Source organism: Leptodactylus fuscus, chromosome 1 (genome assembly GCF_031893055.1).
Source record: "Leptodactylus fuscus isolate aLepFus1 chromosome 1, aLepFus1.hap2, whole genome shotgun sequence".
In the NCBI taxonomy this organism is placed as follows: domain Eukaryota; kingdom Metazoa; phylum Chordata; class Amphibia; order Anura; family Leptodactylidae; genus Leptodactylus; species Leptodactylus fuscus.
The window spans coordinates 345,596,317-345,615,881 of record NC_134265.1 but is presented as its reverse complement, the minus strand read 5'-3'; positions in this window follow the sequence as shown (position 1 = coordinate 345,615,881).

Sequence of the window (19,565 nt, the reverse complement as noted above, 5' to 3'; positions counted from 1 at the left end):
ACTCAACGTTTCAGATGTTGAATAGAGTGGTTGAGCAGCAGAGACCTTTGATGGAATACCAGCTACAAAACCCTAGGGTGCCACAAAGTCAGCTGCCTCAGTTTCTCATCCATGAGTGGCCATGGATGAGAGACCTTTGTGACATCCTACGGGTGTTTGAGGAGTCCACAAGGAGGGTGAGCTCTGAGGATGCGATGGTGAGCCTTACAATCCCGCTCTTGTGTGTTCTGAGAGAATCCCTGATTGACATCAGGGATAACTCAGATCACACAGAGGAGTTAGGGATAGCATCCGATCCGTCACAGCTGGAGAGTAGGTCCACACATCTGTCCGCTTCACTGCGTTTAATGGAGGAGGAGGAGGAGGAGGAGGAAGAAGAGTTGTCCGATGATGTGATGGTGATACAGGAGGCTTCCGGGCAACTTCGAATCGTCCCATTGTTGCAGCGCGGATGGGTAGACATGGAGGATGAGGAGGAAATGGAGATTGAACTTTCCGGTGGGGCCAGAGGAGTCATGCCAACTAACACTGTGGCAGACATGGCTGAGTTCATGTTGGGGTGCTTTACAACCGACAAGCGTATTGTCAAAATCATGGAGGACAACCAGTACTGGATCTTTGCTATCCTTGACCCCCGGTATAAAAACAACATCTCGTCTTTTATTCCGGTAGAGGGGAGGGCCAATCGCATCAATGCTTGCCACAGGCAATTGGTGCAGAATATGATGGAGATGTTTCCAGCATGTGACGTTGGCGGCAGGGAGGGCAGTTCCTCCAGTAGGCAACCAAGTTCTCACCGGTCCACACAAACGAGGGGCACACTGTCTAAGGTCTGGGACACCTTGATGGCACCCCCTCGCCAAAGTGCCGCCACGGAGGGTCCTAGTGTCACCAGGCGTGAGAAGTATAGGCGCATTTTGCGGGAATACCTTTCCGACCACAGCCCTGTCCTCTCCGACCCCTCTGCGCCCTACACGTATTGGGTGTCGAAGTTGGACCTGTGGCTTGAACTTGCCCTATATGCCTTGGAGGTGCTGTCCTGTCCTGCCGCCAGCGTCCTATCTGAGAGGGTGTTCAGTGCAGCCGGTGGCATCATCACTGACAAGCGCACCCGTCTGTCAGCTGAGAGTGCCTACCGGCTCACTTTGATAAAAATGAACCACCACTGGATAGAGCCTTCATTTTTGGGCCCACCTGTGTAAAGCACCCCAACATGAAACTCCATGTCTGTACTCAACCTCTCCAATTCCTCCGCATCCTCATACTCATCCACCATAAGCGTTGCACAATTCTGCTAATACTAGGCTCCCTCCACCCTGATTTCCCCCAACTCTGCTGGTTAGAGGCTCCCTCCACCCTGATTTCCACCAACTCTGCTGGTTAGAGGCTCCCTCCACCCTGCTTTCCCACAACTCTGCTGGTTAGAGGCTCCCTCCACCCTGCTTTCCCACAACTCTGCTGGTTAGAGGCTCCCTCCACCCTGCTTTCCCACAACTCTGCTGGTTAGAGGCTCCCTCCACCCTGCTTTCCCACAACTCTGCTGGTTAGAGGCTCCCTCCACCCTGATTTCCACCAACTCTGCTGGTTAGAGGCTCCCTCCACCCTGCTTTCCCACAACTCTGCTGGTTAGAGGCTCCCTCCACCCTGATTTCCACCAACTCTGCTGGTTAGAGGCTCCCTCCACCATGAATTGGTCCAAACTGGGCTGTTTAGCGGCTCCCTCCACCATGAATTGGTCCAAACTGGGGTTTTTAGAGGCTCCCTCCACCATGAATTGGTCCAAACTGGGCTGTTTAGAGGCTCCCTCCACCATGAATTGGTCCAAACTGGGGTTTTTAGAGGCTCCCTCCACCATGAATTGGTCCAAACTGGGCTGGTTAGAGGCTCCCTCCACCATGAATTTGCCCAAACTGGCCTGTTTAGAGGCTCCCTCCACCATGAATTTGCCCAAACTGGCCTGTTTAGAGGCTCCCTCCACCATGAATTGGTCCAAACTGGGGTTTTTAGAGGCTCTCTCCACCATGAATTGGTCCAAACTGGGCTGTTTAGAGGCTCCCTCCATCATGAATTGGTCCAAACTGGGTTTTTAGAGGCTCCCTCCACCATGAATTGGTCCAAACTGGGGTTTTTAGAGGCTCCCTCCACCATGAATTGGTCCAAACTGGGCTGGTTAGAGGCTCCCTCCACCATGAATTTGGCCAAACTGGCCTGTTTAGAGGCTCCCTCCACCATGAATTTGCCCAAACTGGCCTGTTTAGAGGCTCCCTCCACCATGAATTTGCCCAAACTGGCCTGTTTAGAGGCTCCCTCCACCATGAATTGGTCCAAACTGGGGTTTTTAGAGGCTCTCTCCACCATGAATTGGTCCAAACTGGGCTGTTTAGAGGCTCCCTCCATCATGAATTGGTCCAAACTGGGGTTTTTAGAGGCTCCCTCCACCATGAATTGGTCCAAACTGGGGTTTTTAGAGGCTCCCTCCACCACGAATTGGTCCAAACTGGGGTTTTTAGAGGCTCCCTCCACCATGAATTTGCCCAAACTGGGCTGTTTAGAGGCTCCCTCCACCATGAATTTGCCCAAACTGGGCTGTTTAGAGGCTCCCTCCACCATGAATTGGTCCAAACTGGGGTTTTTAGAGGCTCCCTCCACCATGAATTGGTCCAAACTGGGCTGTTTAGAGGCTCCCTCCACCATGAATTGGTCCAAACTGGGGTTTTTAGAGGCTCCCTCCACCATGAATTGGTCCAAACTGGGCTGGTTAGAGGCTCCCTCCACCATGAATTTGCCCAAACTGTGCTGTTTAGATGCTCCCTCCACCATGAATTTGCCCAAACTGGCCTGTTTAGAGGCTCCCTCCACCATAAATTGGTCCAAACTGGGGTTTTTAGAGGCTCTCTCCACCATGAATTGGTCCAAACTGGGCTGTTTAGAGGCTCCCTCCATCATGAATTGGTCCAAACTGGGGTTTTTAGAGGCTCCCTCCACCATGAATTGGTCCAAACTGGGGTTTTTAGAGGCTCCCTCCACCATGAATTGGTCCAAACTGGGGTTTTTAGAGGCTCCCTCCACCATGAATTTGCCCAAACTGGGCTGTTTAGAGGCTCCCTCCACCATGAATTTGCCCAAACTGGGCTGTTTAGAGGCTCCCTCCACCATGAATTGGTCCAAACTGGGGTTTTTAGAGGCTCCCTCCACCATGAATTGGTCCAAACTGGGGGTTTTTAGAGGCTCCCTCCACCATGAATTTGCCCAAACTGGGCTGTTTAGAGGCTCCCTCCACCATGAATTGGTCCAAGCTGGGATTTTTAGAGGCTCCCTCCACCATGAATTGGTCCAAACTGGGGTTTTTAGAGGCTCCCTCCACCATGAATTGGTCCAAACTGGGCTGTTTAGAGGCTCCCTCCACCATGAATTTGCCCAAACTGGCCTGTTTAGAGGCTCCCTCCACCATGAATTGGTCCAAACTGGGGTTTTTAGAGGCTCTCTCCACCATGAATTGGTCCAAACTGGGCTGTTTAGAGGCTCCCTCCATCATGAATTGGTCCAAACTGGGGTTTTTAGAGGCTCCCTCCACCATGAATTGGTCCAAACTGGGGTTTTTAGAGGCTCCCTCCACCATGAATTGGTCCAAACTGGGGTTTTTAGAGGCTCCCTCCACCATGAATTTGCCCAAACTGGGCTGTTTAGAGGCTCCCTCCACCATGAATTGGTCCAAACTGGGGTTTTTAGAGGCTCCCTCCACCATGAATTGGTCCAAACTGGGGGTTTTTAGAGGCTCCCTCCACCATGAATTTGCCCAAACTGGGCTGTTTAGAGGCTCCCTCCACCATGAATTGGTCCAAACTGGGGTTTTTAGAGGCTCCCTCCACCATGAATTGGTCCAAACTGGGGTTTTTAGAGGCTCCCTCCACCATGAATTGGTCCAAACTGGGCTGTTTAGAGGCTCCCTCCACCATGAATTTGCCCAAACTGGGCTGTTTAGAGGCTCCCTCCATCATGAATTGGTCCAAACTGGGGTTTTTAGAGGCTCCCTCCACCATGAATTGGTCCAAACTGGGGTTTTTAGAGGCTCCCTCCACCATGAATTGGTCCAAACTGGGGTTTTTAGAGGCTCCCTCCACCATGAATTGGTCCAAACTGGGGTTTTTAGAGGCTCCCTCCACCATGAATTGGTCCAAACTGGGCTGTTTAGAGGCTCCCTCCACCATGAATTTGCCCAAACTGGGCTGTTTAGAGGCTCCCTCCATCATGAATTGGTCCAAACTGGGGTTTTTAGAGGCTCCCTCCACCATGAATTGGTCCAAACTGGGGTTTTTAGAGGCTCCCTCCACCATGAATTGGTCCAAACTGGGGTTTTTAGAGGCTCCCTCCACCATGAATTTGCCCAAACTGAGCTGTTTAGAGGCTCCCTCCACCATGAATTGGTCCAAACTGGGGTTTTTAGAGGCTCCCTCCACCATGAATTGGTCCAAACTGGGGGTTTTTAGAGGCTCGCTCCACCATGAATTTGCCCAAACTGGGCTGTTTAGAGGCTCCCTCCATCATGAATTGGTCCAAACTGGGGTTTTTAGAGGCTCCCTCCACCATGAATTGGTCCAAACTGGGGTTTTTAGAGGCTCCCTCCACCATGAATTGGTCCAAACTGGGCTGTTTAGAGGCTCCCTCCACCATGAATTGGTCCAAACTGGGGTTTTTAGAGGCTCCCTCCACCTTGAATTGGTCCAAACTGGGCTGGTTAGAGGCTCCCTCCACCATGAATTTGCCCAAACTGGGCTGTTTAGAGGCTCCCTCCACCATGAATTTGCCCAAACTGGCCTGTTTAGAGGCTCCCTCCACCATGAATTGGTCCAAACTGGGGTTTTTAGAGGCTCTCTCCACCATGAATTGGTCCAAACTGGGCTGTTTAGAGGCTCCCTCCATCATGAATTGGTCCAAACTGGGGTTTTTAGAGGCTCCCTCCACCATGAATTGGTCCAAACTGGGGTTTTTAGAGGCTCCCTCCACCATGAATTGGTCCAAACTGGGGATTTTAGAGGCTCCCTCCACCATGAATTTGCCCAAACTGGGCTGTTTAGAGGCTCCCTCCACCATGAATTTGCCCAAACTGGGCTGTTTAGAGGCTCCCTCCACCATGAATTGGTCCAAACTGGGGTTTTTAGAGGCTCCCTCCACCATGAATTGGTCCAAACTGGGCTGTTTAGAGGCTCCCTCCACCATGAATTTGCCCAAACTGGGCTGTTTAGAGGCTCCCTCCATCATGAATTGGTCCAAACTGGGGTTTTTAGAGGCTCCCTCCACCATGAATTGGTCCAAACTGGGGTTTTTAGAGGCTCCCTCCACCATGAATTTGCCCAAACTGAGCTGTTTAGAGGCTCCCTCCACCATGAATTGGTCCGAACTGGGGTTTTTAGAGGCTCCCTTCACCATGAATTGGTCCAAACTGGGGTTTTTTTTAGGCTCCCTCCACCATGAATTTGCCCAAACTGGGCTGTTTAGAGGCTCCCTCCATCATGAATTGGTCCAAACTGGGGTTTTTAGAGGCTCCCTCCACCATGAATTGGTCCAAACTGGGGTTTTTAGAGGCTCCCTCCACCATGAATTGGTCCAAACTGGGCTGTTTAGAGGCTCCCTCCACCATGAATTGGTCCAAACTGGGCTGTTTAGAGGCTCCCTCCACCATGAATTGGTCCAAACTGGGGTTTTTAGAGGCTCCCTCCACCATGAATTGGTCCAAACTGGGCTGGTTAGAGGCTCCCTCCACCATGAATTTGCCCAAACTGGGCTGTTTAGAGGCTCCCTCCACCATGAATTTGCCCAAACTGGCCTGTTTAGAGGCTCCCTCCACCATGAATTGGTCCAAACTGGGGTTTTTAGAGGCTCTCTCCACCATGAATTGGTCCAAACTGGGCTGTTTAGAGGCTCCCTCCATCATGAATTGGTCCAAACTGGGGTTTTTAGAGGCTCCCTCCACCATGAATTGGTCCAAACTGGGGTTTTTAGAGGCTCCCTCCACCATGAATTGGTCCAAACTGGGGTTTTTAGAGGCTCCCTCCACCATGAATTTGCCCAAACTGGGCTGTTTAGAGGCTCCCTCCACCATGAATTTGCCCAAACTGGGCTGTTTAGAGGCTCCCTCCACCATGAATTGGTCCAAACTGGGGTTTTTAGAGGCTCCCTCCACCATGAATTGGTCCAAACTGGGGGGTTTTAGAGGCTCCCTCCACCATGAATTTGCCCAAACTGGGCTGTTTAGAGGCTCCCTCCACCATGAATTGGTCCAAACTGGGGTTTTTAGAGGCTCCCTCCACCATGAATTGGTCCAAACTGGGGTTTTTAGAGGCTCCCTCCACCATGAATTTGCCCAAACTGAGCTGTTTAGAGGCTCCCTCCACCATGAATTGGTCCAAACTGGGGTTTTTAGAGGCTCCCTCCACCATGAATTGGTCCAAACTGGGGGTTTTTAGAGGCTCGCTCCACCATGAATTTGCCCAAACTGGGCTGTTTAGAGGCTCCCTCCATCATGAATTGGTCCAAACTGGGGTTTTTAGAGGCTCCCTCCACCATGAATTGGTCCAAACTGGGGTTTTTAGAGGCTCCCTCCACCATGAATTGGTCCAAACTGGGCTGTTTAGAGGCTCCCTCCACCATGAATTGTTCCAAACTGGGGTTTTTAGAGGCTCCCTCCACCTTGAATTGGTCCAAACTGGGCTGGTTAGAGGCTCCCTCCACCATGAATTTGCCCAAACTGGGCTGTTTAGAGGCTCCCTCCACCATGAATTTGCCCAAACTGGCCTGTTTAGAGGCTCCCTCCACCATGAATTGGTCCAAACTGGGGTTTTTAGAGGCTCTCTCCACCATGAATTGGTCCAAACTGGGCTGTTTAGAGGCTCCCTCCATCATGAATTGGTCCAAACTGGGGTTTTTAGAGGCTCCCTCCACCATGAATTGGTCCAAACTGGGGTTTTTAGAGGCTCCCTCCACCATGAATTGGTCCAAACTGGGGATTTTAGAGGCTCCCTCCACCATGAATTTGCCCAAACTGGGCTGTTTAGAGGCTCCCTCCACCATGAATTTGCCCAAACTGGGCTGTTTAGAGGCTCCCTCCACCATGAATTGGTCCAAACTGGGGTTTTTAGAGGCTCCCTCCACCATGAATTGGTCCAAACTGGGCTGTTTAGAGGCTCCCTCCACCATGAATTTGCCCAAACTGGGCTGTTTAGAGGCTCCCTCCATCATGAATTGGTCCAAACTGGGGTTTTTAGAGGCTCCCTCCACCATGAATTGGTCCAAACTGGGGTTTTTAGAGGCTCCCTCCACCATGAATTTGCCCAAACTGAGCTGTTTAGAGGCTCCCTCCACCATGAATTGGTCCGAACTGGGGTTTTTAGAGGCTCCCTTCACCATGAATTGGTCCAAACTGGGGGTTTTTTTAGGCTCCCTCCACCATGAATTTGCCCAAACTGGGCTGTTTAGAGGCTCCCTCCATCATGAATTGGTCCAAACTGGGGTTTTTAGAGGCTCCCTCCACCATGAATTGGTCCAAACTGGGGTTTTTAGAGGCTCCCTCCACCATGAATTGGTCCAAACTGGGCTGTTTAGAGGCTCCCTCCACCATGAATTGGTCCAAACTGGGCTGTTTAGAGGCTCCCTCCACCATGAATTGGTCCAAACTGGGGTTTTTAGAGGCTCCCTCCACCATGAATTGGTCCAAACTGGGCTGGTTAGAGGCTCCCTCCACCATGAATTTGCCCAAACTGGGCTGTTTAGAGGCTCCCTCCACCATGAATTTGCCCAAACTGGCCTGTTTAGAGGCTCCCTCCACCATGAATTGGTCCAAACTGGGGTTTTTAGAGGCTCTCTCCACCATGAATTGGTCCAAACTGGGCTGTTTAGAGGCTCCCTCCATCATGAATTGGTCCAAACTGGGGTTTTTAGAGGCTCCCTCCACCATGAATTGGTCCAAACTGGGGTTTTTAGAGGCTCCCTCCACCATGAATTGGTCCAAACTGGGGTTTTTAGAGGCTCCCTCCACCATGAATTTGCCCAAACTGGGCTGTTTAGAGGCTCCCTCCACCATGAATTTGCCCAAACTGGGCTGTTTAGAGGCTCCCTCCACCATGAATTGGTCCAAACTGGGGTTTTTAGAGGCTCCCTCCACCATGAATTGGTCCAAACTGGGGGGTTTTAGAGGCTCCCTCCACCATGAATTTGCCCAAACTGGGCTGTTTAGAGGCTCCCTCCACCATGAATTGGTCCAAACTGGGGTTTTTAGAGGCTCCCTCCACCATGAATTGGTCCAAACTGGGGTTTTTAGAGGCTCCCTCCACCATGAATTGGTCCAAACTGGGGTTTTTAGAGGCTCCCTCCACCATGAATTGGTCCAAACTGGGGGTTTTTAGAGGCTCCCTCCACCATGAATTTGCCCAAACTGGGCTGTTTAGAGGCTCCCTCCACCATGAATTGGTCCAAACTGGGGTTTTTAGAGGCTCCCTCCACCATGAATTGGTCCAAACTGGGGTTTTTAGAGGCTCCCTCCACCATGAATTTGCCCAAACTCTGCTGGTTAGAGGCTCAATCCACCCTGATTTTCAAAACAAATGTTGGTGCCAACCTCAACTTACTACAAGGGCCAAATTCACTGCTGGTGACAAGCTCTCCTCACTGCAAGTGCCAAATACACATGTTTCAAGGTGTTTTCCTACTGTCAGAGAGGTGGTATTGAGTGTGTAAAGTGTGTAGTTGTTAGGCTGTGATGTTGGGGTAATAGAGGGTCTTTGGTGTGTTAGATGCCCCCAGACATGCTTCCCCTGCTGTCCCAGTGTCATTCCAGAGGTGTTGGCATCATTTCCTGGGTTGTCTTAGTGGACTTGGTGACCCTCCAGACACGGATTTGGGTTTCCCCCTTAACGAGTATCTGTTCCCCATAGACTATAATGGGGTTCGAAACCCGTTCGAACACACGAACATTGAGCGGCTGTTCGAATCGAATTTCGAACCTCGAACATTTTAGTGTTCGCTCATCTCTAATTATAATAAAGATTAAACAGCACATAACAAAATACAATGAAATAAAAAAATGAAAATTAATAAATTATGTCTTTTCTAGAGATGAGCGAGTACTGTTCGGATCAGCCGATCCGAACAGCACGCTCGCATAGAAATGAATGGACGTAGCCGGCACACGGGGGGTTAAGCGGCCGGCCGCCGTCAAAGCGGAAGTACCAGGTGCATCCATTAATTTCTATGGAGCGTGCTGTTCGGATCGGCTGATCCGAACAGTACTCGCTCATTTCTAGTCTTTTCTACTACCCCAATGTCCCAAAAGTGAAATGGTGCTAATGAGAAGTCCAGATCGTCTTACAGAAACCAGCTACATGTGTCTGTGCTATCAGGAAAGAAAATAGAAAGAATGACTAGAACTTCAAGGTCCAAAATAGTCCAATGCTTAGCCACCGTGTGGCCCCTGGGCAGATTATTTTTCAGTCTCGCCATTTGCCAAAATTGTCCCTTCATGGGAGCAGATACAAAACCAAAATAGCAATGGTGTTGAAGGGTACAATGAATGTGATGGACCAGGCCGCTGGACATGCCGGACTTGGTGGTATGAAATGTTTGAATGGTGGTAGCTGTGACAACATGAATGGTAATAAAGCATGGAATAACATGGTGGGCCAGGCCGCAGGTCATATCTGGTTGAATGGTGGTAGCTGTGACAACATTAGTAGTAGTACAGCATGGAATAACATGGTGGGCCAGGCCACAGGTCATATCTGGTTGAATGGTGGTAGCTGTGACAACATGAATGGTAATAAAGCATGGAATAACATGGTGGGCCAGGCCACAGGTCATATCTGGTTTAATGGTGGTAGCTGTGACAACATTAGTAGTAGTACAGCATGGAATAACATGGTGGGCCAGGCCACAGGTCATATCTGGTTGAATGGTGGTAGCTGTGACAACATGAGTGGTGGTACAGCATGAAATAATGTGATGGATCAGGGCACAAGAGCTGTTTAGGTGTAGAAGAATCAGCAGTACAGTAAATGGAAGATGATATTACAGGTAGACAACGACATCACTACTCGGAGGTATCAGCTGCAGTTGTGGGACAATCTTCATGGATCCATACCTGATTGATTGTCCCAATCCTAATTTATTCCCCCTCTAACTGCGATAAGTTTCATCCTTCTAGTTGTTACAACACCACGGGCAGCTCTGAAGACCTTCTCAGCCAGTTTAGGTTGGAGGAGATGAAACTCCCATGGAAAGCTGGGCCAGCTCTTTCCATTGATCTAACCTATTGGCCGAGAATTCCATAAATACATCTGTACCTGCTGGTGTACCTGTTGGGGTGCTAGTAGCGTGGCTAGGTAATTTTTTTTTTTTTTTTTTTCGCATTTATCATGTTGGCTACTGCTGCTGCTTTTACTCCTTGTCACTTGTGGCACTGGGACTGGAGGTGGAGCGCTGGCTAAGTGAAGGGGACTGGGAGCAGGCAGGGGCCACCTGGACATAGAGTGGTCTCCCTAAATGATGTCAAACTATTCTGTTTATATTCCAATTTCTTATAAAACCAATTTGTATCACTTTGGAATACATTTACTGTCTTGGAAAAACTAATCCCACATATGTGGACATGTCCATTCAGAAGGGAAAGGTACCAAAGGAATGGAAGGACCTATGTGAAAGGTGCTGGCAATGGTTATGGAGCTTCTGAGCTGGGCAATGGCTGGGAATATATATGTGATTGTGTATAGCACTGCCTTCTAGTATTAGCCCTCATGATTTGTCGAGAGATACTTAGACTGGATGACTTACAGGGTTTCCTTTTATTTTCATTTAAAAAAATTGATGTTTGTTACAAATTTTGCAAAAAATTCTAGTTCAATTGAACCCCAAATTTTTGGGCTTTGCAAAATGTGAATGATTATCATTATGAATTATTATAATCTGAGGTCTTTTCAGACAGCTATAGTACTACAGCCGACTTTATCGAGAATACCGGGAGTAAGACAATGCTGAGAGCTGGGTAACCAATAATTAGACCCCCGCTGATTCAAAATGGAAAGCTTATCTTATTGAGTGGCCATCAATTTTGTGGTTAATTAATTTAAAGGGTTAATCCGGTACCGTGATATTAGTGACTTATTCTTAGGACTTCAGCAGGAGATCAGTGGGGGTCTGACACCCAACTGCGATGTGAAGCCTTCACTTTTTATATCACATGTTGAATATTATTTTGACACAGTCAACCATTGCTTCCTAATAGAAACTCTCTCATCCCTTGGCATCATAGACCTTGCCTTGCCCTGGATCTCCTCATACCTCACCAACCGCACACTCAGCGTCTCACACTCTCACACCACCTCCTCACCACGCCCTCTTCCTCTAGATTATTACTAGAGATGAGCGAACGCCATTTGAACGAATAGGTATTCGATCGAATATCATGGCGTTCAATGTATTCGTTCACAATCGAATACAAGGCCGCATACGCAGTAAAAATTAGTGTCCCCTCCCACCTTCCCTGGAGCGTTTTTTGCACCAATAACTGCGCAGGTCAGGTGGGACAGGAACTACGACAACGGAGGCAGTGAAAAAAATTGAAAAAAACCATCGGCTGCCGAAAACATGTGACCTCCCATTCATAAGAACGGCAGCCACCCTATTCGTGTCATTTCAGTTTTGGAGTGATAGAGAGACTGTGGTGTGATACTGTTAGTGCGATACAGTGCTTTGGTTAGGCAGGAATTGTGAATAATAACAGCTCTTTTCAGAGCTCAATAATAGCTAGCTAGCAAATCATGCAGCGTAGCAGCAGGGGACGTGGGCGAGGACGTGGACGTGCATACCCAGCTGTATATCCACCCCATAGTCCAGCTACTGGAGAGGGGCTGCCAGCAGTGTCCCTCGTCAGTAGCAGCAGGGGGCGAGGACGTGGACGTGCATACCCAGCTGGTGTGTAGTCCACAGTCCAGGTACTGGAGAGGGGCTGCCAGCATTGCCTCTCGTCAGTAGCAACAGAGAACGTGGACGTGCATACCCAGCTGGGTGTCTAGTCCACAGTCCAGGTACTGTAGAGGGGATGCCACCAATGTCCTTCGTCATTATGAGCAGGGGACGTGGGCTAGGATGTGGATACCCATCTGTATATCCACTCCACAGTCCAGGTACTGGAGAAGGGCTGCCAGCTGCAGCAGGGGACATGGGTGAGGATGTGGATAACCAGCTGGGTATCCACACCAAAGCCCAGGTACTGGAGAGATTCAGTCAGCAAACAATTTACTCTTCTTCCTCATACTCCTCCTCCTCCTCCATTATCTCCCCCCCCCACCCCCAGGGGGTTGCAACTCAATTTTTTAGGGCTCCAGCCCAAGGGCCTGCAAAATATTTTTTTAGGGCTCACCCCCAAGGGGTTGAAATCTAATTTTTTAAGGGTCACCCCAAGGGCCAAAAAATGAAACACTGCTGCCGCATGGCTCTAGTCACCAAAAGGGCATAAAACACTGCTTTCTAAAGGCTCTACTCACTCTAAGGGCCAACAAATCTCTGCTGGTGCAAGGCTGAACTAAGTTAAAGGGGCTAAAACTCTGCAGGTAGAGGCTGAAGTCACCTGAAGGGCCTCAATCTCTGCTGGTAGCTCAGCTTAAGGGCCTGTAACTTTGTTTGGAAGGGCTCATGTTAAGGGCCTTAAAAGTGAATGTTGGAAGGTCTCACCACATCACACACACACACACACACACACACACACACACACACACACACACACACACACACACACACACACACACACACACACACACACACACACACACACACACACACACACACACACACACACACACACACACACACACACACACACACACACACACACACACACACACACACACACACACACACACACACACACACACACACACACACACACACAATGACAGGTCAGGGTGAGTACTGTTGGATTTCCCATTGCCTATTCCATCTGTGGTTGTCATAGACAACGTGATTTAAAGGGGTGCATGCTAATGTTTGTTGAGCTTAAATTGGGGTTTGTGTCCATCCAATTGGAGAGGAAAGAAGGTTTCCAGGTATTTTCCCACTTTCATAGTTTTTTTTTTTTTTTTTGAGTGTGGGAAGTGTGTAGTTGTTAGGATGTGATAGTGGGGTAATAGAGGGTCTTTGATGTGTTAGATGCCCCCAGGCATGCTTCCCCTGCTGTCCCAGTTGCATTGCAGAGGTGTTGGCATCATTTCCTAGGGTGTCTTAGTGGATTTGGTGACCCTCCTGAGTCGAATGGTGGGATCCCCTGAAATGAAGCATTTTCTCCCATAGACTATAATGGGGTTCGATATTCATTTGAATAGTCGAATATTGAGATGCTATTCCAAACGAATAACAAACATCGAATATTTTACTGTTCGCTCATCTCTAATTATTACACAAAAGGAATCCTCAATAAATTTAAAATGTAACTTTTAGTGAATTGTACCTAAACTAAAGACACCAAAATCCCTAAAAATAGAGTGTAGTGATTTTTGATCCACTCCTAATCACTATTATATGTCTAATTATAGTACAACAAGGCAATGAACTAAAATGGTGAAGGGTGTATCACTAGTCCATCCTCACATACATAGACTGATATTTTGTCTTTGAACACCCATACACTATAGGCATTGCTGCTAGATAGGGCTCATAGTCTGTGAACTTTCCCATTAATTACATGAATATGTCTCTCCTATTCGCTGACATGGTGCCAGGGGGGAGTAATAAGTAGTGTAAAACTTCCCCAACCTTCCTAACTGTGTTAGGGGAGGACAGTGCAGCCGTTACATCTATACAAGACTGCGCTTGCAGCCATACATATTCAAAGATGGGTTTGATCACAGGCTGAAAAACAAAGCTCGATGCTTATGGATACGTATAGTCAAAATCCCAGAGCCTATAGAACGTCTCAACGCATTTCGCTTACAAATAAGTTCATCAGGAGACAGATATTCTAGCCCTAATATGATGAATGCGGTAAAAACCGCATTTCCCGGGAACCTAGTGGTGGTTTGTGGTACTCAGCAAGACTTGTGCCAGTGACTGAGGCTCAGGCGAATATATATCTGCCTGGGCCTACTCCACGCCTCTCCCCTCCAGAGAGCCCGTCACTCAATCACCAGCACTCCCTAGTTCCGCCGGAGTGGGGGGTGGGGTCAGGAGGCGGAGCATTGCCTCATTGGTTCCTGGCTCTGGACCTCCGTGTTATCCTACAGAATGGTACATATCACTCATCTGGATCTCTTACTGCTGCATCAGTGTTCCGTAAACCGATATATGCCATATTGCTCTTCATGATCTTGGTATCTGGGGATTATAGCATCCTCCATTGATATACCTTGCGATCGGTGTATGAAAACTTGGTGGAAGCCTGTTTGAGAGTTAACATATCCCCTTGTCTTTCAGAATATATCCGATAGTTTACTTCTCCCCAGTACTAAAAATGCCGGGTGAATTATACTTCAATGCCAATCCTATTAATATTATAAAGGTGAATGTTTGTGGGTTTGTGTGTTTGGATGTTTGTTCCTCAATCACAGCCAAACGGCTGAACGGATTTGGGTGAAATTTCACACACACCTACATATTTCCCAGGAAGGTGCAATAGGCTACTTTAAATGTGGGTCACTCACCCCAAATCTCCACCGTCACCCTCCAAACACCCCTCCTGGCTCGGCTATAGAAGCTGGCATTTTGCCAGCGCTGGTCTGTCCACGCTCCTCCTCCCGCAGGCTGTGGGCGGGCTATAAAGCCAGGGCTGCGGCACCATAGGTTGGGGGCTGAATGTGGGCGTGCCAATTCAGCAGGGACACACTGAAAAACATGGCAGCCGCCCACAGGGTCCCGGAGCCGCAGCTATATCAGGCTGCCTACACACATTGCGGAGGCTAAGGAGGAGGCTGCTGCACCCCACTCAACACATACAGGTCAGTGCAGCGGGGAGAGGGGGTGTCCTGGGGGGAGGGGGTGTCCGGGGGGAAGGGGGGTGTCCCCCGGTCGGTCTCCCCAGCTTCAGTTCCCCCCTACATCGGCCCCCTGTGTAGTACGACTCACCTTTGTCTTTGTCCTCCGCTGCTGTCTGTGCTGGCTGAGTGCACACAGGTCTGCTGCTGCCTGTGTCCTATATGAAGCACAGTGAGCTCCGGCGTCAGGTTGCTATGATGCCGGGCCTGCTCTGCTACATATGCGCCACAGGCAGCAGCACGAGAAGTGTGTGCACTCAGCCAGCACAGACAGCAGCGGAGGACAAAGACAAAGGTGAGTCGTACTACACAGGGGGCCGATGTAGGGGTGGGGGGTGGGGGGCATGAAGCTGGGGGCAGAGATGGGGGGACATGAGACTGGGGGGCAGAGATGGGGGGGAAGAAACTGGGAGCAGAGATGGGGGTGAAAGAAACTAGGGGCAGATGCAGTGAACTAGGAGCAGAGAAGGGGAGATATGAAGCTGGGGGCAGAAATGGAGGGAGAAGAAACTGGGGGCAGAGATGGGGGGGACAAAATAATGGGGGCAGAGATGGGGGGGAAGAAACTGGGGGCCGGAGAGGGGGGCACATGAGACTGGGTGCAGAGATGGGGGGGAAGAAACTGGGGCCAGATGAAGTGGACTGGGGGCAGAGAAGGGGAGACATGGAGCTGGGGGCAGAGGTGGGGGAGATCAAACTGGGAGCAGAGATGGAGGGGACATGAAGCTGGAGGCACAGATGGGGGGACAAGATACTGGGGGCACAGATAGGGTGACAAGAAATATAAGTGGCTCGGCGCCACCGCCAAACTGCAGACGAAGTCGCGGGTAACTGCTAGTCTATATATAAAACAACGGGGATCTCTGTATATCTTACATCCCTTCTAGACTTCCCAATCAGAGTATAAAATGAACTATGCAAGTTTCAACCCGCTGTCCTTAACTTCAAACTGGTTCATGTTCACAGTGTAACATCCTATTCAGGAGTGTCACCATACAGGTATCAATCTACATAATGCTTATGCCAATCAATGTAGCAGTATCTATAGATCGCCATCAGTAGATGACAAGGCTGTTCCTGTCACTGCAACAAGTGACTACTGATCATATTTGGGCAATACAGGAACTATTAAATCACTGCACCAAATGCTCCTCTCTATGGATGTGCAGAAAAAGGTGTGACATCTCCTCGTCCTGTATCCGCCCACACTCTCCTAAGCCACAACAAGCCCCGCCTACTCTCAGCATCAGTAACACTAGCCTAGGGAGGCGGGGGCGTGCACGGCGCTCTGCCAGTGTCTGAATGAGAGAGGAGAGGACCGAGAACAACGGCCCATAACTCAGGGGAGCGGCAGTGGTTCTCTGCAGGTAATTGGACAGCAGGGGGGATTAAGTAGCCGGCAGAATTTTTAATCACTACACAGCGTGGAGTCCAAAAATTAAGAGAGGTTTTTGGAAAACTAGGGAGGCGGGGTCCTCTGTCCTCTTCAGAGCGCCCCGCCTCCCTAGACTAGTATTGTAGAGATGCAGGGAGTAGGCGGGGCTTAGTGCGGCTGGAGAGTGTGGGAGGGGAGACGCGAATGCATCACTCACGTCTCCCCTCCCAGTACCCGCCCACACTCTCCTAAGCCACGCCTCCTCCATAATACTAGTCTTGGGAGGCGGAGGCAGGGCGCTCTGAAGACATGTGGACAGAGGACTGGACCAAGAAGAGGAGCTGGGAGCTGCAGTTATGCAGGTAAGTGGACAACGGTGGGTGGTGGTGGTGGTGGGGGTTAATCACTAAACAGCGTGGGGTCCAAAAATTGAAAAAAATTTGGAACTACATGCTGTGTAGTAAATAGGATTGTTTTTAAATCCAATCTTCAAATGATCGGAAATTGGATTTTAAAAACGATCCTGAAATGTCAAGATCGGCTCAACCCTAAGTGCTGTCCAATGTAGCAGTGTCCAATGTAGCAGTCCGATGCAGCAGAGCTGGACTTGCTACACACTCAGCTCTGCTGCATCAGACTGCTACAACGGACACTGCTACATCGGCCAGCACTGCTACATCGGGCCATGCGCTCAGCTCAACTACTCCGGAGATGCAGCCAAGCAGGTTGGCTGCATCTCTGGAGTAGTTGAGCTGAGCGCACGGACCGATGTAGCAGTGTTGGCCAATGTAGCAATGTCCGATGTAGCAGTTCGATGCAGCAGAGCTGGACCTGCTACACACTCAGCTCTGCTGCATCGGACTGCTACATCGGACACTGCTACATCGGTAGAGCTGAGTGTGTAGCGGGTTCAGCTCTGCTTCATCTCGGCATAGGAATGCATTGATCAGCGTTGATTGGCCGAATGACGTACTTCTGTATGGCATTCAGCCAATCAACGCTGGTCAATGCATCCCTATGGGAAAAAGTCAGCTCCCGCATATCGCAAGCTGACAGGGATCCCGACCAGATAGAGCCCCAAAGAGCTGGGTGAGTAACATTCCCCCCTAAATAAAGGTAATCCCTAGCTAACCCTGCCTGTACATCTATCCCTGTCTCACAGTCCCAAATTAGGAAAAATACGAAAAAAACAACTAAAGGCAAACAAATTTTAGATGATAATCCAAAAAAATATAATCAAAAACATGGACAATGGAATCACCATATGTAAATGAATGATTTATTTGAAAATATTAAAAAACATTGATACAACACAGCAGGGCCGGCTCCAGGTTTTTATGGGCCCTTGGGCGACAGAGCCTCAGTGGGCCCCCTTGTAAAGGAGGCGGGGGAGTCGAGACACTGTGCGTCGCAGATGAAGCAAGTGACGTCATGCAGGAGTGTGGCGTCACCAACGCCATACCTCCCAATTTTTAAAGAGAAGAAAGAGGAGCAAAATGTGCGGCGTGCTCTGCGCGCCGCAGCAAATTTGGCTCCACCCACTTTTGTTGATTCCACCCATTCTCATTCATTTATCATGTGCTCCCACACAGTATAATCCTCCTACAGTCACCCGTAAATTATATGCCCCCCTCCATCTCTCCCCCAGTTTCATATACACCCTTCCTTTGCCCCCAGTTTCATGTCCCCCCTCCATCTCTGTCCCCAGTTTCATCACGTTCTCCCCCTTCATCTGCCCACAGTTTCATGTCCCCCGTCTCTGCCCCAGTGTCATGCTGTTGTCTCCCCACCCCCTTCATCTGCCCCAGTGTCATGCCGTTCCCCCTCCCCTTCATTTGCCCCCTAGTTTCATTGGGCCCCCTCCATCTTTGTCCCCAGTTTCATGCCGTTCTCTCCCCACCACCTTCATGTTCTCCAGTGTCATGCCGTTCCCCCCTCCCCTTCATTTGCCCCCTTCATTATGTTCCACCTTTATATTTAATACAAAACAAACACTTACACTCACCTTCCATCACTCACCTTCCATCGATCCCCCGACGCTCCTCTCTCCAGTCACATACGCGATTAAAGCAGGAGCTGTGACCTCAGCTCCTGCTTAGCTGCGGCCCGGCTTGCGTGTGTAGGCGTGATAAAGCATAGTACATACCAACGCGTGTTCTTATCGTGGTATGTACTATGCTTTATGATCTGACTTCATTACTTCACTGTTTTCCAGCATCCACAGTATTTTTTACACTTGTCCTTATGCAGAGCTAACTATATCCACTCCAATATGAAAGCTGTCACTATGACTTCACTACATATGAACACTCACTTATGCTGATTTCTCTGCTAAAGGCTATTGTTTCTCACCATATTTTTTTGCTGGACTACATTTTTGTTATATATTTACACATTTTTTCAACTACCACGTATGTTCTTTGACAGGTAGCATTGGTCCCCTTATATGTATATGTTTATATCTTTTGTACTGTGTTGTATCAATGTTTTTTAATATTTTCAAATAAATCATTCTTTTACATATGGTGATTCTATTGTCCATGTTTTCGACAGTCCCAAATTAGTCGAATGTTAAATCCACCATTCGTCTAAATTGGAGGTCACCTGATTTAGCCAGCTAATTCCTTTTTCCGATTTTTTGCCTCCAGTGTTGTAGTTCCTGTCCCACCTCCCCTGCGCAGTTATTGGTGCAAAAAATGCGCCAGGGAAGGTGGGAGGGGATACAAATTTATTCTGTGTTTGCCTCGTGGTATTTGATTGTAACCGAATACCTCGAACGGCCTGATATTCGATCGAATATGTCTTCGATCGAACGGTGTTCGCTCATCTCTAGTTATATCATTTGCAAAAAGGGGGAAAGTGTAAGGGATGCCCCCTTGTGTCTGTCTCCATTTTACATTTCATTCACAGGCGCTGCCCAGAGTTCACCCCCCCCCCTTTTACTGAAACCTGTTATCTATAATAGGATGGGACTTCTTCCGCGTCTTACCCAATAGTTATGTGTTAAAACTTATATTGTAATTTTATACCTAATCATGTTGTGTTAAAAAGATGCAAAAATTAGTTGATTGAGACATACGAGAAAAATGTTACAGACCTCAAAACCGCACATACAAAATAAACCTAAAATGTGTCTGGTCCTGGACCACAAATTGGCCCGGTACTGAAGTGGTTAAAAGTCA